This window comes from Microtus oregoni, unplaced genomic scaffold (genome assembly GCF_018167655.1).
Source record: "Microtus oregoni isolate MIOR12 unplaced genomic scaffold, Mior012 000074F_002, whole genome shotgun sequence".
Classification (NCBI taxonomy): Eukaryota; Metazoa; Chordata; class Mammalia; order Rodentia; family Cricetidae; genus Microtus; species Microtus oregoni.
In genome coordinates, this window is record NW_024543989.1 from 1582360 (window position 1) to 1592060 (window position 9701).

Below are 9701 nucleotides of genomic sequence, written 5' to 3' on the forward strand. Positions count from 1 at the left end.
AATCTAGCACTGGGTAGGATAATTGAAATAATGGAGACTTCTCCCTCAGCTTCCTGCATAACACCTTCCAACACTATGAAAGCTAGTCAGTAGGGAGAAAGTTTTCCAGTCCATTTGACATGGATTTTTCCATGTTCTTAGCCAAATTATTCAGCAAAAGTCACACCATGTAGTTATGGAGGATAAGTAATGCCAGTGTGCTCCTTCTAAACCCACTGAATTCTAATAAGAATCATTTCTCTAGATAGAAACTGTTTTAGGGTGGGCATGTAAGGTAGTCTAACCAATGAAATGAGAGAAGTATGCTATTCTAGCACTCGTTGGTTCATTCTTACTAAAATGTATACTGACAAGAATTCCTAAAAGTAATGTGTAATTTCAAAGAAAGTAAAAATTAAGCAAGCAATGTACAAAGTAAGTCTGTTTTTTTCCTGCTTTGTTGATTGTAGGGTAAGCTCAGCCCAATGGGGGGCGTGCTTGCCTCGGGCTAGTGTTTACTATAAATCTGGTGGGCATTAACCCTGCTCGTCCTTTTTGTATTTTCCTGCCCATCGCTGGATCCCTGGTGTTGTAAGCTCTCCCTTCATTAAAATTTGCTGTTTCATATTAAGCTAGCCTGGTTATTATGCCGATTACAGTTGATAAACGAAGAAGTTTGGAAAATTAATAGATTTATCAAGAAGACAAGGAATATTCTCTTCCTAAAAAATCAGGCAATTTAAGAATCAAAATAAAAAGGGAAACTAGGAAGATGGCTCTGTGGGTAAAGTCCTTGTTACAAAACTATGGAGGCCTATGTGGGAACCCACACCAGGTATGATGAGGCATGTATATAATGCCTGTACTCCTACTTTGAGATGAGAGGCAGACAGGAACACAAGTCATCAAGCCTGGTCGCACAGGAAGTGAACAACAATGTGTCCCCATTTTAACTGGGACTGAAAGCAAGGAGTTCTCCATCCTCCACATGACATTACGCACAAACACTCATACACCCATTATACACACAAGAAAAGAACAAGAACTGTATAATATTTTGAATATGTGAAATAAAATGACTTCAAAACAATATATTTTAAGAGAAAGTAAAAACTTGTAATTATTACAAAGAAACTTGGTCTGAAAATCAGTAATTAAAATGTAAGAGCTATAACACTTATCGATATACACAAAACTCTGGGCTCCATCACTAGGAACACAAAAATATAACTATAATTATGTAAGTATAGCTGAAGAGATAACCATTATATTGTCTTTCTAGTAGAAAAAAAAATACTTCAGAATAATCAAAAAAAAGTTCCAGTAGATTTCTCCTATTCCTGCATGAATTTCACCAAATAAATCATTTGAAAAAAATGCTAATGAAATGATTGATTCAAGCAACTATCTTCAGTAAAACCTAATAAGATTAGGCCTATTAACATTCCAACATGCAGGGAGGCGGAGAGGTCCATGAGCCCCTCACCTGAAATTCAGCCACCAACACTTCCTGCCTGGTTCCTGCTGCACATAACCCTGCCTCACATACTTCTAATGGTCAATGTGCTAGAGTATATGGGAGGTGGACTAGTGTTGGGATTCACCCCAGTGATGCAGCTGCCATGACTCTCCTACACTGGGGTGCAACTTTTTCAGTAATGTGGCTGTTTAGTAATCCCCCAAATGCTCCTGCTAGAAACAAAAAAGAAGTCCTCACTGTTTCACCAAGAAAGACTTGGACAGAATCATTTCTTTGGTCTATCAGTGTCCTATCTGGAGGGATTACTTTGTGTCTCCCCAGGAAAAGTTATACGCAGGTACCCTTTACTGAAATTGAAAATACTAAGTGAAGATTGAATTTAGACACTTAAATCAAAAGTTCTCTCTTAGACATATTAAGTTACAGAATCCCATTATATTACCAGGAGGCAAATACTAATAGGCAGTTGAGCATGTGGGCCTGGATTTCAAAGGGTAAGGTCATATCTAGACATATGTTTTGAAAATCACCAAAGCCAAAATTTATGTTATTGAAAAGAGTAGATATCCATAAGTACTTGAATAAAATGTAAACAAAAATTTTGCATTTATAGCCCTACACAGATTTTTAGGTGGAGATAATGGTATTCATAGTTTTGATAACTTTATTGTTAATTATATAATGGAGTCTCAAGTAAACAAATGCCATTTGTCTTCCTTCAAAGTACTCAGGACAGAACTAAGGAAAGATGAAAGACACCCGCAGAAAATTTACCAATAAATTTCAAGGGAGCCACAGAGAAGAAGCAAAAACTGAACTGTGACCCGCGATAAATACCCTGTCATAGTTTTATAACTTCAGTATCATTTTACAAAATAGTTTTCAATCAGTTTATGGTTTTGAAGTACCTTTAGTTCAATAATTCTCCATATTTGCTGCATATTAGCGAATCTTCTGGGAAACTTTTGAAACTACTTAAACCAATACCCAGAGATGCTGATTTAGTTTGTCTTGACTAGGGACACCTCCCATTTGGTCCAGAAGTGCAATGAGGTGATAAACCCTGCTTCCCTACAAAATGGCACTCTGGCCAAAAATGTTACTTATGAGGCAGCAACACAAACATTCTTGACTTCTATTAAATACAAAAAAAAAAAAAGCTTTAAAATTTACATTTCTAAAAAACGAATCAGTTTATCTATAACAAGGTGCATTTCCCTGGTGTATCTATGTGGTGTGTGTGTGTGTGTGTGTGTGTGTGTGTGTGTGTGTGTGTTTGTACAGGTGTGTGCTGGTGTGTGGTGTGTATAGGTATGCATGTGTTTGGAGGTCAGAGGTTGCTACCAAGTACCTTCCTTGGTTGCTTTTGGTTTTATATATTCAGTCATGGTCTCTCAGTTGAACCCAGCACTTAGAGACTCAGCTAGCTTAGCTAGTAGCATACTCCAGGGATCTTTCCTTTGGCTCCAAGTGCCGAGATTACAGGTAGACTTCCAGGCATGCCCAGCATTTATACTAGTGCTGGAGATCCAGATTCAGGTACTCAAGCTTGTGCAACAAGCACCTTACTGGCTTAGCTACCCCCAGTCCTATGTTCAGTTTTTAATCATTTAGAAAAATCGTTGAACTTTTTTGTTATGTTGAAAATGAATGATGAGATGCTGAAGGGTGTAACTCAGTGATAGAGCAAATGGCTAGCATGTGCAAGGTCCTGTCTGATTCTCGACATGGCAAGGAAAAAATGGAAATGATTAGTGGAACTGGAGTTAGCTCACAGGGAACGTGCTTAGTATGTACAAGGTTCTATCCCAGAACCATATTACAAAAGAAAAACAATTACATTTAATATATATGAGAGTTTCTTTTTTGAGACAGGCCCTAGCTGGGCTCAGATTCATTATGAAACTGATGACTTTGAACTTCTGATCATTCCGCTTCCACTTCTTGCTTGCTGGGATTACATGCATGTGCATCGTGCTCAGTTGATGAGGCCCTAAGTGGATGCTAAATGGTTGCTCTACCAACTGAGCAACTTCCCCAGCCATTGGAAGTCTATTATTTAAAAAGCTAACTAAAATATTGTGACTAACAATAAAAAAGCATAGACGTTAAGTCCAGGCATGGTGGCTCACACCTGTAATGGTAACACCTGAAGGGCTGAGGCAAGCGAATTCACACACTCAAGGCCAGCCTAAGCTACATAGTGAGTTCCAAGTTAACCTGGGCTACAATATTAATCTAAAGAAGAGATGGGAAATAAGATACAAAAGAGAGGTAACATTAATTTCAAGAGGAAAGGTGGCCTGAATTTTAGAATATTTTTGTACATTCAGTTAATGCCTGTGTGTGCATGTGTGTATGCACGAATGTATTCACACATGTGCAAACATGTGGAGCTAAGAAAACAACTTGCGAAAGTCAGTTCTCTCATTCCACCATGTGGGTTTGGAGGATCAAAATTAATTTTTTCAGTCTTTGCAGCAAGCACCTTTGTTCACTGAGCCATCTCACTGATCCCAAATTGTCCAGTACTTTTTAACAGTTTCTTGTCTTTCTTAACATATAATATACTAATGAATTGTTGATCAATAGCACAAATGTTAGAAAGTGCTTAATGAAACCCACTGTTAGTATAAACTTAAAAATTTAATAAACAATAATAACACTAAGAATATTACTTTTAATCAATAGTTGAGAATTATACTTACACATCTAGTCATCTTTTGGATTCAGAAGTGGCAAAAATAGTTCAAAAGTTTATCCTTAAGAATTAGAGAATCAGTTTAAAATATTACTTTATCAGGGAAATTTAATACATGATAAAAAAGTTTCTATTTAAATTAGTGGGGAAAGGGTAGCCCCACATTTTAGTTAGTTAAAGTGCCTCTCTCATAAATTAGTGGAAGACTGGTAACTTTTAAATAAATTGCTTGAGGAAAGAGCTAAAAATATGGGAAATATACAGAGCAGAATTCTTAATATCATACATGTTCAAATTATAAACTATTCATGAAATAAAAGTATGAATATAGAAAATGAAATAATGAAGGAAATTTCTATTTCATTGAAGAGTAAACTTATTTTTAATATTTATTTTTATTGCATGTGCATACCTGTTATGTGGCACTTTTATCTTGGAGGTGACTGACAAACAGTCTAGCTGGACTTAAGACCCACTCAACAAGAGGGAATTTATATCTGGTACTGTAAACTTATCCAACTACCATTGGCTGAAGAGCTAATAGACCCAAGAGGAGAACCTTTTATTGAAATTTTCCTAAACCAATATAATTTATGACTGTATTCTAAATATTTATATTTATACCCACACGAAAATAAAGTCTAAATATTTATCTTTATATCCACATGTAAGTAAGTGTAGTTTCAGGCCTCATCAGTGATGTCTCTTTTGGCAACATATGAAGCCTATTGCAGACATCCATAACTGGTTAAACGACCAGTATGAAGAGAGAAAACAACTTTGGGGTCACCAACTTCAACTGGTGCACCTACAATACAGTCCCTACACACACAGCTCAGGGGAAACCTCAGAAATGGGGGTAGAAAGATTGCAAGATCCAGAGGCCCAGGATATTTGCTGCTAAATAGTATCCCTAGATGTTACAGGGAAACAGCATTCATGAATTCGTAACAATATATATATAGTTGCCTGAACGAGATCACCATAAGGACAGCACCAGTTGACATGTCAACACAGGCAGGGGAAATCTAAATTGTCCCATCCCTAGATGAAGGTAATCAATGAAGAAGAGAAAGGGAGAATCAGTTTCCTCCAGGGATGAACTCCCATATAGGTTTTCCAATCCCATGTGCTCAGCTCCTGACACATATACAGAAGAACAAAAGTGGAAGCAGTAGTATAACTATAATTATAACTATATAGGTATATATATATATACACACTTTACATGTATCTATATATGTGTGCATGCATGTGTAATGTAATGTAATGTATACACATGCAACAAATTATTAAAGAAGAGAGCGTGAATCGAGGTAACAGAAGTGGGAAAAGAATCTCCTACTAACACTTTACTAGAAAAGCATAATTCCTAACTGCATTCTTAAATTCATTGTTCTGTCAACAGGTAAGTGTAGTTTTCAGTCCTCATCAAAGAAGCTGAGTTTTACAACAGATAGAGACCATTACAGAAAGCTGCAACTGGCCAAAATGAAAAGTATGCTCAGTCCAACAGATAAATCTACAAGATAGCATCTTCAAAAAAGGCTCAAAAACATTGCAGAAGAAAGGGCAGAAAGACTGTAAGAGCCGGAGGACCAGGAATTCTATTGTAAGATTGTGTCTCAAAGAAATATGAGGGAAGCCCCTTTCGCTGCTGTGTTTGCAGCCATGAGTATGCACAGGCTATGAAAGAGGCTGGCCTCTAGCATCCTCTGGTAAAAAGGAGGTCTAGTTGGACCCCAATGAGACCAATGAAATTGCCAATGCCAACACCTGGCATCAGATCTGAAAGCTGATCAAAGATGAGCTGATCTGGGCTCGATGCCAGAAAAAAAAATTTTATCTCGGCAGAAGAAGGGCAGGCTTATGGACATAGGGAAGCAGATGGGTACTGTCAAAGCTCAAATACCCAAGAAGGTGACCTGGATGAGAAGGATGCGGATCCTACACAGACTTCTCAGGAAATACCTGAATCCAAAAAGATTGACCGCCATGTGTATCACAGACTGTATCTGAAGGTTTAAAGGAATATCTTCAAAAACAAGCGGATTCTCATGGAGCATATCTGTAAGTTAAAGGCAGACAAGGCCCACAAGAAGCTCCTCGCTGACAAAGCTGAAATGCATAGGTCTAAAACCAAGGAAACACGAAAGCCCAGGAGGAGCCCCTGCAGGCCAAGAAGGAGGAGGTCATCAAGACTGTTCAAGGAGGAAGAGACCGAGAAATAAAGAAAGCTTCACTCATGTCTGGACATAGAGGGCTTTGTGTGGCCTCAGGTGGATCAGTCATTAAAATAAAACAAGCTTTAAAAAAGAAATATCAGAAAAGCTACACCCATTATGTCTCAACAATATATCAAGATTTTTACCTGAAATGCCCTACTCAAGGATGTACACAGAATGTCCATAATTAAGGCCTTTCAGCTTTGAAATAGCATTCCCAAATAGAGTAGGCACTATAGATAAAGTCTATCTAAAATCTATCTTTCTTTGACTTCCTAGTCTTGAGAAGTTTTCAAAAGCCCAATCTGTGATTCCTTATTCAAAGTTCAAGCAAACATTGAAATATTCTTACAATACTTAGGTGTGAACTTCCACTCTGCTACTGGTTGCAAGAACTACCTCTTGTTGCTCAGAATATTCAAAAGGGAGATGTGCCAATGTACTTCCCTAGTTTTGTTTCTTCCTGTTAATGTATTTTTGGTCTATGAAACTTGAAAACTTGAAAAGTGACATTCTTAATTTCTTCAAACACACACACACACACACATATATGTATATATATGTATATATACATATGTATATTTGGATCTTCTAAATCTTCTTTGAAATATTTTATGTTTGTGAAATAAATAGCAATAATGAAAACAAAAGACAGTTCAGGCAAAGCAAAGCAAAGAGAACCTATCAGGTCAAATCAGCTGTTAGTCTTGATGCATTTATATAATAATCAGGTAAATATAGATGAGCCAAAAATGCTTTCAAAGAAATTGAAGCAGAAGAAACACTCCCCAAATATTTTAGGAATGCAGAATTATTCTCTGAGCCAAAAGAAATAAAGATACCAGAAGAAAAAATTCAAAATAAATTGCCTGATAATATATTTACAAAAATATCCATTGAAACACCAAATTGAGATTATCAGCACATTCAAATACACATACATCATAATAAATGACCTAATTAACATTTATAGAATTTTGCACCTAACAAATGCAGAAAAAATACATTCTTGTTAATCACACATGTAACATTTCTCAAGATATCCTGCACCATGTGCAAGTCATAGTATATCTTAAAAACCTAGAAAACAGACAAAATTGTTGTCTGAATACAAGAGAATTTATTTGGACATCACTAATATATACCAGAAAACTGTACATATTTCAAAATTAAAACATAACTTCTAAATATACCATTTATTAAAGAAGAAACTTTCAAAGTAGTTAGAAAATATTTTAAAATATATGTTGAAAATAAAGCTATAATTAAAAAGTATATATCTATAAGCAGTTTTTAGAAGGAAGCCTACAATTTTATAATGCTCATACCTTCATAGAGAATTAAAACCTAAAAAAACTGCAGATGGTGACAAAAAGCAAAAATAAAAGAGGAAATCAGTGTAATAGAAAACAGAATAATAAAAGGTAAGAGGCTGTAAATAAGAGCATTTGTTGCTTTTGCAAAGGACACAGGATTCAGTTCCTGAAACCCATATGGAGGCTGACAACCCTCTATAACGTCTGTTTCAGGAAGTTCAACTACTTTTTCTGGTCTCTCTGAACATTCCATTAACATGATACATACACACATTAAAAAATGTAATTTTATAAATAAAAGTGATGCCAGCACTATAGATATTAAAGGAATAATAATGGAATATTTGAATAACTGTTAATACATTACATGTCTGTTGATGAAATGAACCATGTGAAATGAGACACAACACTTAAAAAACAATTTACAACTTATGAAACCTAACAGAAATTTAACATCTGAATAATGTTCTAGTTAACTTTCTTCTGCGATGATCAAACACTAACCCATGCATCTTGGTGAGGAAATGTATTATTTCAACTTACAGGATACAGTTCTTCATCAAGGAGAGTCAGGGCAGGAACTCAAAGCCAGAACCTGGTGGCAAGAACTGAAAAAGGCACCATGGAGCAATGCTGCTAATTGGCTCAGTCGGGTTGTTTTCTTATATAACGTATATAACCTAGGATTACTTGCTCAGGTGCAGCACCACCTGCAGTGGACTTGGTCCTTCCCATAAATTATTAATAATAAAAAGATGCTCCACTGGTATTTATTCCCACCGGCCTTGGCAATTGTACAACTGAGGTTCCCTCTTCTCTGGTGATTGAAGCTCGTATTGGTAATACTAGCACAAACAGATTTATATCTTTTTGAGTAAATTCTAAACTTTACTACAACGAGAACAGAAGGCTAGGAGTATGACTCTGTGCTAGTGCTTGCCTAGCAAACATAAACCCCGAGTTCCATCTCCAGTATCAGACAAAATAGAGAACTGAAGGGAAGGCTTTCTTTGATATGAGTCATATCAAAGGATACAGAAGGAATCAGAGAAATATAAAGTCTTTCAGAAAAATATTAAGAGAAGCACTTCCTAATTCAGTTTATAAGTCCAAATTTCCCTTGATGGTAAAACCTATGCATTTTGCACTATTTGTCTATGAATTTCAAACCACGTTGAATAACTCAATAACTCTGGCAAACTCTTTGAAATCAATGTAATTTCTCCAGCTTCAGCTAGTAGTGCTTCAAAAGAAGCTACAAGGTATTTCGTCATGGTACTTGACATTACCAGAAAACTACCAAAGAAAACAGTGGTGACATCACTTCATGGCTTTTCCATAACTTGCACATTTAATTTTGAAGAAATTATCCCCAACAATGGACCTATTAGAGAGCATCATCATCACTAAAGTTTTAATTTGTTATAAAAGTTGTTATAAAAGTTGGAATACATTTTTACTCTTTTATAAAATTGCATATAATCAACCACCAAATTAGCTTATATACAGGCAAATCAACTTGAATCATCAGAAAAAAAGCTGTGTGTATATCCTATTGCCCTAGTTTTGTTTCTATTGTTTGATAAATATCATGGCCAAAGCCAGCTTGGAGAGAAAAGAGTTTATTTCATATTACAGCTTACAACTGTAATGGATAGAGGCCAGGCAGGAAGTCAAGGCATGACACTGGAGGCTGGAACTGAAGCATAGACCTTAGAAGAACACTGCTTTGTATCATGCTCCACATGGCTTACTCAGCCTACATTCTTACACAACTCAGAACCACTTGCCCAGGGATAGAACCATCTACAGTGTGATAGGACTGTCTATATCAATATGATTAGTTATGGCCTGCAGAGAAGTTTGATGGAGGCATTTTCTCATCCTAGATAACCCTAGTTTGTCCTATGTATTTCTGAGTCCTAAGTCATACAGGGAGAATTCCAAAAAACCTCCTTCCCAAATAAGCCTTAGTCCTTATCAATCAATAACTTTACTTC

The 9701-nt window shown here is 36.2% G+C and overlaps 1 pseudogene; it reads left to right on the forward strand.

The window, feature by feature from the left end:
• Positions 1-5831: 5831 nt before the first annotated feature.
• LOC121441233 lies at positions 5832-6391 on the forward strand (annotated as a pseudogene).
• The last annotated feature ends 3310 nt before the right edge of the window (positions 6392-9701 follow it).